At 40.5% G+C, this 16,029-nt stretch overlaps 2 long non-coding RNA genes across 2 annotated transcripts; both read left to right on the forward strand.

The window, feature by feature from the left end:
* The first annotated feature begins 12,203 nt into the window (after window positions 1-12,203).
* LOC143497130 (uncharacterized) lies at window positions 12,204-12,806 on the forward strand. Its single transcript, XR_013125691.1, has 2 exons — window positions 12,204-12,527; window positions 12,670-12,806. It is a non-coding gene; the product is annotated as an uncharacterized LOC143497130 (long non-coding RNA).
* Window positions 12,807-14,289: 1,483 nt separating this feature from the next.
* Window positions 14,290-15,205, forward strand: LOC143497132 (uncharacterized). The gene is made up of 4 exons (XR_013125692.1): window positions 14,290-14,359; window positions 14,435-14,596; window positions 14,679-14,728; window positions 14,812-15,205. It is a non-coding gene; the product is annotated as an uncharacterized LOC143497132 (long non-coding RNA).
* The last annotated feature ends 824 nt before the right edge of the window (window positions 15,206-16,029 follow it).

The following is a 16,029-nucleotide window of genomic DNA, read 5'->3' on the forward strand; positions in this document are numbered from 1 at the left end:
AGAATAAAAAACCTCTGCAAAACCGTGGAAAGAACATTTTTACCTGACCAGAGACCGTATATATACACCAGGCATCAAACATAAATATGGCTTTGCAATGTTGTCCGAAACGATATGTGGTAGTATAAAGAAACACCCCTCAAAAAAAGGGGAATGAACATTTACCTGACGCATTTTGATGTTGCTTTGTGTTTCAGGTTTGAAAAGTGCTGGAATTTAGGCTAAAGTACATTAAAATGTTGAAATTACGTTAACAAATACGAGCCTCTTGTAATTCCAGGACGAAACATGAGAGAACGTGAAGACGTTAAGATTGGGCGTTTTGAAAATAAACTACCATTAAATAATGTGACAAAAAGCGAATTATTTCGAATTATTTCGAGTATATATATTAATATTTAGCTTAATTATGTTTATCGTGCTGGAAAATATTTAAATGGACCTTGAAAGTGCCGTACAAGTGCTTTAATTCCACCTTGTTTAGGTGTATGAACCCTGCAAACATGACTTTATCGGTCGCGCTGAAGCGCGGCGCGCGCACAAAGTTACAAAATTCAAGAGGTGCACTATGGCGTCAAATCCAAGTCAATAATCGCGAGCGCGGAAAATCATTTCGCGCGAGGAAAAGTGCTTATTCGCGCGAGCAAAAATGCTCTCGCGCGCGCGGAGAGAGCTTCCTCGCGCGAGCAAAACTACTCTCGCGCGAGCAAACCTGCTCTCGCGCGAGCAAAACGACTTTCGCGCGAGCAAAACTACTCTCGCGCGCGAGGAGAGTGTTGCTTGCGCGAGGAAAATTTGTCACACCCTTTCTGCTTGCGATTAAGCTCCTGCTCGCGGAGCAGATTGTTTGATTTTTGACAGTCGTGGGAGGGACCCAGACAGGATTGGCTTCTGGATGTGAATTGTGATTGGCTGTCAGTAGGGTCTGTTTCATGTTTATTTTTTCACGATATCAACGCATTTAGACAGTTGGAAGCTCCATGAACTATGGTAAAACAAATAACCAACTAGCTAGCTAGATATTTATAAGTCCGACTAGTTAGCTAACTAACTATGGATACAATGCTAATGTCAGACTTATTTTAACATACACAAAGAAAAGTTTTGCTGCAAGGTATTGTTAGTTTTCACATTAACATCTAAGGATTTTTACCTCATAAACCAAGTGTCCACATATGTGGGCATTATGCAATAATGGCAATACGTTGAACGATGTACCATGTCATAGATTTTTAAGCCGTTCATATAAATAATAATAGTAAATTTGTACAAAATGTGTTGTTGCTGTAAATAGAAACAAATATAAAATTTTCCATTTTTATTGCCTAAAAAGCTAAATCTAAAAACATTTGTGTGTGCGTGTGTTTGATATATTGTCTTACTGTAAAATTCATCAATATACACATATGTACTTAGTAGTGAGTAGAATGGAAATCACGTTATTAAGGTATATATTGAACATATGTTAGGCCTAGTACACGTTGATCATTGTATGCCTTACATGCTTGTAGGCACTCTCTAGTAATAAAGTAGTAAATTGTGTGAAGGCACTCCTTGTGAGATGAAGGCAGACAGCCCTGAAGGTCTCTGGTTTGTAGATAAGCATGAGCTGCATCTGAATGGTGCATCTGACGTACCGTGGCAGGGAAGGAGTGATGGGGGTGATACCTCACCCCATCACCTCACCTCACGTGGGCCACCAATGAGACCTAACATGCTTAACTCATGTCATGGAAGTATGATGTAATCATGTAGCAAATCATGTAGTTTGATACCTCACCCCATCACCTCACCTCATGTGGGCCACCAATCAGACCTAACATGCTTAACTCGTGTCATGGAAGTATGATGTAATCATGTAGCAAAATAGTATAAGAACTATGGTCTGTGAGTGGGGGGCAGCTTTCTCTTACAGACACTCTTGAGTGTGTGTACTGGAGATCTCTGGATCGATCCATCTTTCTATTTTTCTGTCTTTTGTCTTTAATAAACTTTGTACTCTACTCTGATACCATACCCAACTGCTTTTGACTTTTCTTGGTCACCATTAAGGTTCAAATTTCAACGACAGTACATTATAGCACACATGTATATGTGTTGTTTTTCAACCAGGGCAGTGTAGATCATCAACATCACACTATACAGTTATTGAGGATATTCCAGTAGGCAGTGCGTCAGAGTCCACTTACAGTGACAATGACATCAGCGAAGGAGAATATGAGCCAGATGTGAGACGAAGTGAAAAAAAGCGAAAAATAACAAAACGAGGAAGGGAACAAAGGAAATGAGGGAGGTTTAAATAATTAGCAAAGAAAACAGAATGTCAGAGGCAGGAATAGAATCTGGAGATACAAGGGTACTGATTCCCATTGAGTCCCACCTATGTTCATGAGGATTTTTGAGGTGAAAGCGCAGGGTGAGGTACCCATTGAGTTATTCTTCAATCTTTTTCGAGACTCACTAATAGATGAGACTGTTTTTGAGGGATTTCACACAAGGAAATAGCTGTGGAATAATCTGAATATTTTGACATCACTGCCTATCTTTATTTATCCAATTCAAGTTAAATTGTAGCCTGAACGGCATTAAATTGCAATTAACTGTTGTCACGTAGGGCTATGCCCCCTCTCCTAGCTGTCACTCTAGGTTCCCTTGTGTCTGCGTTTACTTGCCTGTTTATCCTGCCCTGCTCGTTGTCTCTGTGATTTCCCATTGTTTGCCACGCCCCTGTTATCATTGTTCGCACCTGGTCTTTGTCTAGTCCTGTGTATAATAGTCCCGGTGTCTCCTATGTCTGTATCGGTCTTTTTGTTCATTCGTTCCGTATGCCCTTGTGGAGTTCGCTGTTTCTGTTCTGTCATCTTTGTGAGTACGTCCAGCCTAGTCTTTGTTCCCCTGCCTGGTTTTGTTCTTTGTTTTGCCATGTCTGTTCGTATTTCATGTCTGGACTGCCTGCCCGTTATGACCCATGCCCGTGACTTCGACTCTGCCTTTGGAATTTCCTTTAATAAATCTCGCTCTCCTCAGCGTTTGTGTCCGCCTCCCTGTTCTGCCCAGCGCAGATCGTTACAACTGTTCAAATGTTAAGAGCTGTTTGTTTCAAGATTATTTTAACAGAACAAAACTTACTTGTTTTAATGAAAAGAGGATAGATTCTCACAATTTGTTATATATTTGGGCAATTTTTATAGAAAATATTCACTCTGTTCTTGTATGGTGTCCACATATGTGGACAGTTGAATAACTTAATTAAAAAATTTTTTTATGTAAAATAATAAACCATTTGACTTTTTATGCAAGTCAGACTAATAAAAACAATTATTTAAATCTAGCCACAAGCGGAGATTGTAGGTTCACACATGTATAGGCCTAAGCAGCCAAAGAAAACCAATGTGTTTTGAGCAAATGTTTGACCTTTGATATGAATGTATGAAGTGTTTTTTTTTTTATCTCAAATGAGGCACTAAATCTACAAAAAATCAAAATGTGGCTAAATGTATTGGCAAAAAATTATTCAGATCATATAACTAAATCACATGCTGAGATTAGCTTTGTGTGTATGTGTTTGCAAGGTGTTTCATGTAAGCAATGCTTTTCAGTAGGTTCCAGTATTTGGCCAGTAGATGGAGCCAAAGTACTACCATACAGATATTACAGCGATGAAAAGAAATTTTAGTGAAATAAAATGTTCATTCCTGGTCAGGCAGTATACTTTTTGTTATAAGATGTAATTACAAAGTTATTTGGCTCATTGGTCTGAATCATACAAGATTCATTACTTCTCTGTATTCTGCATGATAGGATTGCAGCATTAGTTTTGATAATTTTAGAGGTTTTTGTGTACAGTAGCGTCCCCGACAGGTCAATTTGAATCAAACTTGGAGCACATCACAGGAACCTCAATCCATGACAGCATTTGAAATTAGGAGTTGATCACTGTGACAGAAATTATGTCATTCTTGATTAGGTCACGTCATTTAGATTATAAGAGATCATTATGAACGTTATGATTTAGTACATGTCGTTCTGATTAAGCAGAAGGACTACAATAATGAAGTAGTGTGTTTTAGTGTAATCATGTACTTATGTTTAGTTAATATTATGCATTTGTGCTATACTGTGACCCAGGTCAGGGAGAGTGCGAAGGGTAAGAGCACTCTGTTAACTGGTACTCACTAGTCTACTATATTTGGGTCATTTAGCTTTCTCTGTGTTCAACTGATACATCAGTTTCTTCCGCTAACTCTAGGGAAGTACATATTAGGAGATACACATACGTGAGACAAAGTAGCCTGTTGGGCGCCTATGTTTTGGAACATGCTGTGCTTAAGATAACCTGTTTGCTAGAACTGCTGAATGGTGTTTAGGATTGTATATAAGCCGGGGGACTGTCCCCTTGCTTTCAGTGTTGGTTTACATGGTTTGAGTTATAGCAACATAGGTCATATATGGCATGGCCTGAATGATATAATGAAAAAAATTACCAACTTGAAAATTTAAAAATCCAAAATTGTTTTGATAATTATTCACCTAGAGATTGCAACAACAAATACATTGTATATAGAAACAAATCTTTATTTTACCATCTATGGTTTCACAATATACTCTTGGTACAACAGTTATTTAACTCAAATGGCTCTCTACTGACAAATCAAGAATTTAGTAAATATTTAGTAACTAAGATTTAGTAATTAAATTCAGTGTTGCAATTCCTTTTGCTGAATTAGTTATAAAATACTATATATGCTGGAGTGAGTATGCTATTTAAAAGTACACCAGGACATGATCCAACATTATTACCCATCGACCCAACCAATCTTGAAATAGGGAAAATATGTTTCTCTACATCACACAATAGTAATCATTATATATGCTCACTGTTTCAGAAAGATGGTGTATCTAATCCATATGTATCTATTGGAACACCATCTTTAACAACCTCAACTGGAAAGAGATCTGGACCTTGCCAGCAAAATATATATCATACATAAAGTGAAAGAAGTATATTTTAAAATAATTTACAGTTTATCCATCAAAAACATTTTTAACAATGGTTTATAAAGGACATGGAAGCGAATTGCACTTTCTGCAGAATTCACCCTGACAACATTTCCCATTTCTACCAAATTATGGGAAGATATCTGCAACATATCTAGTACCTGTATTGAACCATTTATCCCTCTGCTTTAATTGTGTATTGCTAGCTACATGCCAAGTGCATTGCTAAGGCAGTTTTATTTTGTGTAATACAAATAGCCAACTTAGCTAGCTAGCTAACAAACAATGTAAACAATGCAAACGTCAGACTTATAAATAACTTGCTAGCTAGGTTAACTAGCTAGCTGGTTATTTGTTTTACCATAATTCATAGTATTTGGAGCATCCAGCTGCCTAAATGCGTTGATATCGCGAAAAAATATACATGAAACGGACCCTACTGACAGCCAATCACAATTCACATCCAGAAGCCAATCCTGTCTGGGTCCCTCCCACGACTGTCAAAAATCAAACAATCTGGTACGCGAGCAGGAGCTTAATCGCAAGCAGAAAGGGTGTGACAAATTTTCATCGCGCAAGCAACACTCTCCTCGCGCGCGAGAGTAGTTTTGCTCGCGCGAAAGTCGTTTTGCTCACGCGAGAGCAGGTTTGCTCGCGCGAGCAAAACTACTCTCGCGCGAGCAAACCTGCTCTCGCGTGAGCAAAACGACTTTCGCGCGAGGAAGCTCCGCGCGCGCGAGAGCATTTTTGCTCGCGCGAATAAGCACTTTTCCTTGCGCGAAATGATTTTCCGCGCTCGCGATTATTGAATTGGATTTGACGCCATAGTGCACGACCTTGCGCAGCGACAGTGCGCGAGGCCCTCGCGCACGGGCGGAGCCTCAGCGATTACGTCATTTTCGCCGCGCGGACCCTCGCGCCGCTCGCGGCGCGTCAAGTATTCACGCTATTTTCCATGACAACGCTGGGCAGGGCCATCTTGGTTGACTTTGTGTTAGAACTTCCGGTGCTACGGATACGCTGATAACGATTACAAGCAAAACGACAACAAACACAAAATGACTAGCATAATATGTTCAGTTAGAGCAGAGGTGGCCAACCCGTCAGAGACCAAGAGCCACAAGAGACCAAATTATTAGCGGGGAGGATGTAAAATGGACACAAATTAAGTATTAAGTAAAAAAAAACAAGCACAAACTTCGATATAAACATAAGTCGTGATGTGCTTCAGGACTTTGTCACGTTTGGAGCACACTACGAGCTCTGTTATGTACACAACTGTTGTTTTCTAGGTAAAAAGTGGATAAACTCCGTTATCAACACTCATTACAACGCCACTGACCTGCGCTCACTTTTAGGAAGAAAAGAACAGACAGTGTCAGTAGTTTTTAAACCTCCATCAGTCGTGTGCGGTGCCTTTGCTGCACCTCGTATGTGGTTTATTATAAACGTGTGTCAGAAGAACCGCGTCTCACCAACGAGACTCAAATCACAATTACAATATCACAGATACTTCATGCCGCTAGTCTCCAGTTTTCCACTACGCCGGTTTTAAAAGTATTATCGGCTCGCTGGGCTTGTAAACAAACCGCGCACCACGAAGATGTAGCAGTGTGTCGCCCTCAGAGCTGATGAGGTAACCGGGCCACGACACAGACCGTTAGTGCAGGTGAGAGCGGACCGGCTGGGGAGACGCATGAAATCAGGCAAAAAGTTAGAGGGTGTCACAATAATTGGAAGAAGAGGAAAACTTGGCTTGACCAACAGTGTTACGAACACAGCTCGAAAAGATCTGAGTGTTGCGGGGCACCTTATAACTTGTATCCACCGCCTTCCAAAGAAGAGAACCTGCGTCTAAGGCTGAAGGCGCTAAATTTTAAACATCCACCCAAACGTCCATACGTCTGCTCTTATCATTTTGTGGAGGGGAAACCAACACCAGATCATCCTTATCCCGAGAAATGGCTCGGTTATGAAGCTCAGATTAAGCAAACGTGTCGGGTGCTTGTGAGGCTATCAGATAAGTAACTATTTTATAATCAGTGGCCACATCTTTTCCTTGCATTCATTTAGTCATTTTAAGTAATTAAGTAAAGAAATAAATAGACAAGAATGCCTATTTTATGAAAAAAATCATTAAAATATAGTAGTGTACACTAATGCAAAAATAGCTGACCTGGGGGGTATTCCAAGAAGCGGGGTTAACGAACTCTAAACTTAACCCTGAACTCAAAGTTGTCTTACCCCGATCTGACATACTCAGAGTTTTCGGTTCCAAAACGGCGGATCGGAGTTAAAGTAATCAGGGTCGCTCAACTCTGAGTAGGTTGACCCAGACAGAAGTGTGTTCGCGCGTAACTATGAAAGGCATTCTTAATGGAACGCAGATAAATAGGATTTATCATGGACTTAAACGCAAAAATCAGCCGAACATCGTATTTCACACCACTGTAGCTTGAAGTATTAATGACTGCGTATGCAGAATATTTAGACATTATTAAACGTAAATGTAATACTGCGGTAGCTGCTAAAGAAAGGCAGTCAGCATGTCAAAAAATTGCCAACAGAGTTAATGCGTGAGTGAAAATGATATTTTTATATTTAGCAGAAGGGTGCGATTATATTATTATTTTCTCCACCTTTATAATACTGTATTGAGTTTTTAAATATTTTTTTATTGAACACTTACTAATTCCAGGTCTAATCTGAGTGGTGTGAAACACACATGGCATCAGATAAAAATGAAGTTTAAGAATATTGTACAAAGTGGTATGGCTGTACATAACTATATCTTATTCTTAAAATATATTATAAAATATATTTATTTACAGGAAAAATGAAATAATGAAACATAACAGTGAATTTGACTGTAATGTATATTAAAAGGTTACAGGGTGGATGGTGGGGTGGGTGGTGGTGCATGATTTAATGTGGAAAGCAGTGATTGCAGATGGAGTCTCTGACAACTCCACCATCTCTGTTGTCACCCACATGCATGTAAGGTTCCTCGTCTGTAGGCATGTCAGAGATGGTAGGCTGTCGCTCTTCCTGGATGGTTGCAATGTTGTGTAATACCACATATGCCATTATTATGTGGCACACCCTATCAGGGGTTACTCTGAGCCCCTTCAGGCACCGGAACCTGGCCTCGAGGATTCCTAGGGTCATTTAAATTCTTGCCCTGGTTTTGCTGTGGGCCTGATTGTAGCGGGACTGTGGTCCAGGTGCAGGATCTGAATAGGGAGTCATAAGGTAGGCCTATAGGACAGGCAGGGACACCCTCTGTCTCCATGAAGGAGGCCGTCATAGTGTCCTATAATCACACTAGGGTTTGCAATGATTTAACTATTACACTGCATTACACTGATTTAACTATTACACTGCACTACCTCAGGCCTACTCTGTTCAGATTTGTTGTACAGTGTGGAATACACGGATCCTGGCCATCTGGCTTCAACATTTGTGATGAGGTGAGAAGCATCACATATGATCTTGATGGGGAGAACGGTCAGTTCAAGTCAATTAAACTTTATTATCATTATGCTGAAACAGGGTTGTACAGCACAATGAAACACTTTTAGGCTAGGCCTCAGTGCAATTACATACTACAAAATATCACAGCAGCAATTACATACAACATAGTGCAAGACGGTCATGGTGCAAGCCAGGCAATAGACATTAAATAAGCAAGGTAAAAATGTAAAATAGATAACAGTATAAGGTATGAAATATAAAAATATAAGTACAGTATGTACAGTGTGTGTGAGGTAGGTAAATGGGACAGGGATAAAGTGCATGGTGCATGGTGCCAAAGGGCTGGTGGACTGGTCTCTGGACTGGTGGCAAATCTGAGATATAGTCAGGGGGAGTTAAGTCTATATATGTCCAGTTTGAGGGAAAGTGGCTGGTGGCAATAGCTACGTTAGTTTTGTTACCATTAAAGATAAGTACATTATTCATTAAGTATTATAAAGGTTAGTACCTGTACATTAATGCTATGGATGGATTTTCTGTTTATGTAATCGCCTTTATGTTCTAATGGTGCTGGAATAGGTAGCATATGTAGGTTCCATCAATGCAGCCAACCACTCTAGGAAATCCTTAAAATGTAAATGGAATTAAGTTTGTTATATACTGCTTCTCCTTTGCTTAATTTCTTTATTGTCCGTGTGAATTAAAGACAAACCAACGATGCTGTGGAATTCCTCTTTGATGTCCATAACTGGCTTATGCCCAGGAAACACCACAAAACTGGGCACTAGTCGATTTAATGCCAGACATAGTTTTTGGACAGACCGACATACAGTAGCTTTGCTGACAGATCCCGCATCTTCTACACTATAAAAAAAATTCCCCTAGCAAAAAACGAAGAGCGACGTAAAACAATCTGGAGAGAATTTAGGGCTGATCCGCGATGTGTAATATTTGAAATGTGACGCTTAATAATTTTATTGACGTAAGTATTGGATTGTGCTGAAAAACGACAACGTTCATTAAAAAAATAATCCGAAAATGATAGGCCTATGTCTATTCGGGGTTTTATAAGGCGTTCCCGACGAAGAACTCAGCGAATAAACTGAGTTTCAATATCCACATGATCTTCGAGGAAAGGACACGTCATGATGACGTGTTTGTAACTCTGGGTCAGGTCCAAGTTAACCTGCCAGCGAGCAGGGGGGTGTTCCACAAAGCGGGTTAAGCGAGAAAACCCGGGTAAGTTAACTCAGAGTTCACGGAAACTCGAGGTTTTCCGTTCCAGAAACCGAGCTTAAAGAGAACCGGAGTCAGTTACTGTAGCAACTTATGCTCTGAAGCTAACCTGCTCGCTGGCAGGTTAACTTGGACCTGACCCAGAGTTACAAACACGTCATCATGACGTGTCCTTTCCTCTAGGATCATGTGGATATTGAAACTCAGTTTATTCGCTGAGTTCTTCGTCGGGAAAGCCTTATAAAACCCCGAATAGACATAGGCCTATCATTTTCGGATTATTTTTTTAATGAACGTTATCGTTTTTCAGCACAATCCAATACTTACGTCAATAAAATTATTAAGCGTCACATTTCAAATATTACACATCGCGGATCAGCCCTAAATTCTCTCCAGATTGTTATACGTCGCTCTTCGTTTTTTGCTAGTGGAATTTTTTTTTTATAGTGTAGGAGATGCGGGATCTGTCAGCAAAGCTACTGTATGTCGGTCTGTCCAAAAACTATGTCTGGCATCAAAATGACTAGTGCCCAGTTTTGTGGTGTTTCCTGGGCTTAAGCCAGTTATGGACATCAAAGAGGAATTCCACAGCATCGTAGGTTTGTCTTTAATTCACACGGACAATAAAGAAATTAAGCAAAGGAGAAGCAGTAGGCTATATAACAAACTTCATTCCATTTACATTTTAAGGATTTCCTAGAGTGATTGGCTGCATTGATGGAACCTACATATGCTACCTATTCCAGCACCATTAGAACATAAAGGCGATTACATAAACAGAAAATCCATCCATAGCATTAATGTACAGGTACTAACCTTTATAATCCTTAATGAATAATGTACTTATCTTTAATGGTAACAAAACTAACGTAGCTATTGCCACCAGCCACTTTCCCTCAAACTGGACATATATAGACTTACCTCCCCCTGACTATATCTCAGATTTGCCACCAGTCCAGAGACCAGTCCACCAGCCCTTTGGCACCATGCACTTTATCCCTGTCCCATTTACCTACCTCACACACTGTACATACTGTACTTATATTTTTATATTTCATACCTTATACTGTTATCTATTTTACATTTTTTTACCTTGCTTATTTAATGTCTATTGCCTGGCTTGCACCATGACCGTCTTGCACTATGTTGTCCTGCACTATGTTGTATGTAATTGCTGCTGTGATATTTTGTAGTATGTAATTGCACTGAGGCCTAGCCTAAAAGTGTTTCATTGTGCTGTACAACCCTGTTTCAGCATAATGATAATAAAGTTGAATTGAATTGAACTGACCGTTCTCCCCATCAAGATCATATGTGATGCTTCTCACCTCATCACAAATGTTGAAGCCAGATGGCCAGGATCCGTGTATGATTCCACACTGTACAACAAATCTGAATAGAGTAGGCCTGAGGTAGTGCAGTGTAATAGTTAAATTAGTGTAATGCAGTGTAATAGTTAAATCATTGCAAACCCTAGTGTGATTATAGGACACTATGACGGCCTCCTTCATGGAGACAGAGGGTATCCCTGCCTGTCCTATAGGCCTACCTTATGACTCCCTATTCAGATCCTGCACCTGGACCACAGTCCCGCTACAATCAGGCCCACAGCAAAACCAGAGCAAGAATTTAAATGATCCTAGGAATCCTCAAGGCCAGGTTCCAGTGCCTGAAGGGGCTCAGAGTTACCCCTGATAGGGTGTGCCACATAATAATGGCATATGTGGTATTACACAACATTGCAACTATCCAGGAAGAGCGACAGCCTACCATCTTTGACATGCCCACAGATGAGGAACCTTACATGCATGTGGGTGACAACAGAGATGGTGGAGTTGTCAGAGACTCCATCAGCAATCACTGCTTTCCACATTAAATCATGCACCACCACCCACCCCACCCCACCATCCACCCTGTAACCTTTTAATATACATTACAGTCAAATTCACTGTTATGTTTCATTATTTCATTTTTCTTGTAAATAAATATATTTTAGAATATATTTTAAGAATAAGATATAGTTATGTACTGCCATACCACTTTGTACTATATTCTTATACTTCATTTTTATCTGATGCCATGTGTGTTTCACACCACTCAGATTAGACCTGGAATCAGTAAGTGTTCAATTAAAAAATATTTAAAAACTCAATACAGTATTATAAAGGTGGAGAAAATAATAATATAATCGCACCCTTCTGCTAAATATAAAAATATCATTTTCACTCACGCATTAACTCTGTTGGCAATTTTTTGACATGCTGACTGCCTTTCTCTAGCAGCTACCGCAGTATTACATTTACGTTTAATAATATCTAAATATTCTGCATACGCAGTCATTAATACTTCAAGCTACAGTGGTGTGAAATACGATGCTCGGCTGATTTTCGCGTTTAAGTCCATGATAAATCCTATTTATCTGCGTTCCATTAAGAATGCCTTTTATAGTTACGCGTGAACGCGCTTCTGTCTGGGTCAACCTACTCAGAGGCTGTTTCTCAATTCAGGGGCTGCAGCCCACGAAGTGCGCATTTGTAGGCCGGTTACGTCACTGCGCCGCGACGAGGCTGTCCCAATTCGTGGACTCCTTCTTATGCGGCCGACGAATGTAGCCTTCAAAACCCCGAAAACGAAGGATGCATCTGAGTATCCTTCGCGTCCCACCATATCCCAGGATTCATTGCTCTATGAACAATAAACAGGCGGAGTCTAGTGTACGGGCCGAATAATTCGTTTTTAAATGTCGGTATTTTTTAAATATGGACATTTATACTGCAATGAGATGCTAAATAACATGCCAGTTATTAATGATATTGCAGGTAAACATGTGCTTTGAGTATTTACTAAACGTTTATCCGTAAAAGTAACGTAAAAGTAACGTTTATAAAAATACATTGAATTTTGTTATGAAGTTATACTTCCCGTCAAACGTGAATACATGTTCAACGCATTTTCTTTTAGGCATTTGTGGGTGATGTGATATTTGTCGGACAGCTCGCTAACACGTATGTAACGTATGAAACGGGGCAGAGCGTGGTCACGCAAACATACGTCTTGCGAAGACTAGACTGTCTCATTTAACAGCCGTGAGATGCAGCCTACCCTGCCTTCGAAGTGTGTGGCCACCGTGGGCTGCGGTCTACGCGGTCTACGTAGGCTGCAGCCCCTGAATTGAGAAACAGCCAGAGTTGAGCGACCCTGATTACTTTAACTCCGATCCGCCGTTTTGGAACCGAAAACTCTGAGTATGTCAGATCGGGGTAAGACAACTCAGAGTTCAGGGTTAAGTTTAGAGTTTGTTAACCCCGCTTTCTGGAATACCCCCCAGGTTAGCTTCAGAGCATAAGTTGCTACAGTAACTGACTCCGGTTCTCTTTAAGCTCGGTTTCTGGAACGGAAAACCTCGAGTTTCCGTGAACTCTGAGTTAACTTACCCGGGTTTTCTCGCTTAACCCGCTTTGTGGAACACCCCCCGGAAGTTCTAACACAAAGGCGGAAGAAACACACACTTGAAAGTGGGCGTGGCGAAATACGGTGAATAAACCAGGCTTAAGGAGTCCACGAATTGGGACAGCCTCGTCGCGGCGCAGTGACGTAACCGGCCTACAAATGCGCACTTCGTGGGCTGCAGCCCCTGAATTGAGATACACCGGCTGAACGTAATATATAACAATTATAAAACAATCAAAGCATTAAACAGCAATGTGCTCTAACATTAGCCTAAATTTGGTCGCTATATGTTCACAATAATCCTCAAATCGCAGTTCTGTCTCTGTGTTTACACACTCTAATTGCCCGCCAAGAACTTCCTGGAATCTGAATGCTCCGTGAATCATGTGACCATCAAGCGTTTTGAACTTCACAAACATTTGAAGTCGCTCGACTTCAAATAATCAGTATGTTCTAAAATACTCAGATAACACTGTTTTGTTTACATTATTACATGACTCGGGCAACCAGGGGGCTATTCCACGAAGCGAGCTTGAAAGCGGCGCTTATTAGAGTGAGCCTCGCTTGAGTTAGCCAAACAGTTCACTTCCGTCTAGTTCCGTTCCACTAGCGAAATCCAGACTCAACCTGTTCCCGCTAATTCAAGCCAGGCTTTTGTAATCGGCGATCATGCGCGCGCACACAGTATTTAAACAGCCTCACTAATCGATATTCGAAAAGGCAAGAAAATGTCGAAAGAGCTGAAAGAGTGAGCAGCTTATTTTTTTTCTTCTGCTGAACATGAGCTACTCATAAGTCTTTATCAGGAATATAAAGACGTTATTATGAAGAAAGGGAACAGAGCCAGATAAAAATAATAAAGATAAAGCCAGAGAAGCTGCCTGGCAGAATATTGCTGTCACGCTACGGTCCCCGCAGTGTCTCGTGTTTATCGTGCGTTATTGCGCAATCCAAGCGTTATAATAAAAGTGACGTCTGTCGCAACAAAGACTCTGTCAAAGACTCCGTCTACCGCCGCCCAGCGTCACAATTGCAGACAGATTAAATGTGTGAGCATATATTTTTATCCATTCATAGGCATTTTGAAAGTGTTATAGTAAATTAATAATGTTAATAATTTTCTAATTTAGAAGTAACATGAGCGGGGTTAAGAGAACGTGGCAGCAGGTCAAGGTGAAATATAAAAATATACTCCAGAATGGTAAGTGCAGTTGATTAGTCCAATGTGCAAGAAAAGGTAAAACACCATATTAAATAACTGTATAAAATATTTTAGCAACCAGAAAGAAAACTGCTACTGCTGCTACTGTAGCAGCCCTCACTCCAGCAGAAGACCTTGCTTTGGAGCAAAACAGTGGACCGCCTATCATTGTGGGAATTGAAGGAGGAACATCATCTGATCCTGTCTGTCCTCATGATACACAGCCTTATGTTAAAGGTAGGTTCAGTTGTTTCTCAGATTTTACATGTTTGTTCTTACAGGCTACATCATAGTATTATTGTATTCTTGATGACTACAGTGGTGGGGGGTGTGCTGACTCTTTTGGACCCTCCTGTATTTGACAATGATGTGAGTACCATAAACCAGCCTATTTCTTATAGCTGAACCCTGAGGACCGTTAACATTTACGTGTCTTAATTTGTTGTTTGCAGGGGGAGATTGCTGGACCATCCAGGATGGTACAGGAGGATGAGGACACAGTGTCTGCCTGTTCAGAAAGGCCAGCTGTAAGGTGTGTGTGTCTATGTATCTGTCTATTAATGTGCTGTGTGATCTCATGATTTGTGTTGTATTTAAAGGAAATGGAAGAACAGAGAGAAGACCCTCAGGCCTCCATGTCCAGAGCTCACACCTCTACAAGAGAACAAGTGAATAGTAGTTATGCAGTTCAACATGAATATATACTTCTCAATCTTGACTATACTTCAGTCTTAAAGGAATCCATGATTAGTGAGATCTACAAAAGGTACTTGCTCCAAGATATAGAATGTAAAAAAGCAGATCTGCAGTACAAAAAAACTAAAAATATGGAAGTTGGAGCTTGAAATAAAGAAAATGGAGAAATATGTGAGTATTTGCAAAAATGTCTCACTTTAATATGCTTGTTTTTGCAAGATAAGTAAATCAAAGTTTCTTCTGTCCACAGGCTCAGCAAGACAATCAATAAATTTATCTTTCCAAAAAAGTGTCTTGTTTTGTGTTAATTAACAAATGCAATCAAAATATTCCCTTAACTAAAGTAAGTGTTTGCATACATGTCCCTCACAGCTCTACAATCCATGTCTGCAATTAAAATGTTGTCTTCCCATTGCTCCAACTGCACTCTTGGCATTTCTTCTTTTTGCAGTATTGCCACATTGTGCAAAACTGCACAGGGTGCTACAATATCACAGGCTCTCTCAGGGGTGACTCTGAGATGGCGCAAGCAGTTAAATCTGCTCTTTAACTGTCCAAATGCCATCTCATTGCATGCCCTTGTCTTTGAATGTGCACGATTGAACCTCCTCTCTGCATCTGTTGTAGGGTCTGCATATGGGGTAAGGAAAAAAGGTTGGCAGGGGTAACCCCTGTCCCCAAGCAGTAAGCCAGGAAAAGCACCTACGATTATAAGGAGAAGAGTTATGAGGCCAAATCTGCATTATTTTGTGTGGTTGGAGTATTCTTACCTTGGGCAAACCTCTGTGCCAGTGAGGAGGCACAAAATATCGTGCACCAAGCCGGGCCATTTTGCCTCAATGTTGGAGAATAGAAATTGGCTGGTGCAAACCATTTAGAACAATGGTAAAAGTGACAAAGGGTGAAAGTTGTTCAAACCCATGGAGCGACATGCTTTACAATTTCTGTTGGGTAGGCAAAACTTGCATGTACCT

The sequence above is a fragment of the Brachyhypopomus gauderio genome, unplaced genomic scaffold, assembly GCF_052324685.1.
Source record: "Brachyhypopomus gauderio isolate BG-103 unplaced genomic scaffold, BGAUD_0.2 sc99, whole genome shotgun sequence".
NCBI lineage: Eukaryota > Metazoa > Chordata > Actinopteri > Gymnotiformes > Hypopomidae > Brachyhypopomus > Brachyhypopomus gauderio.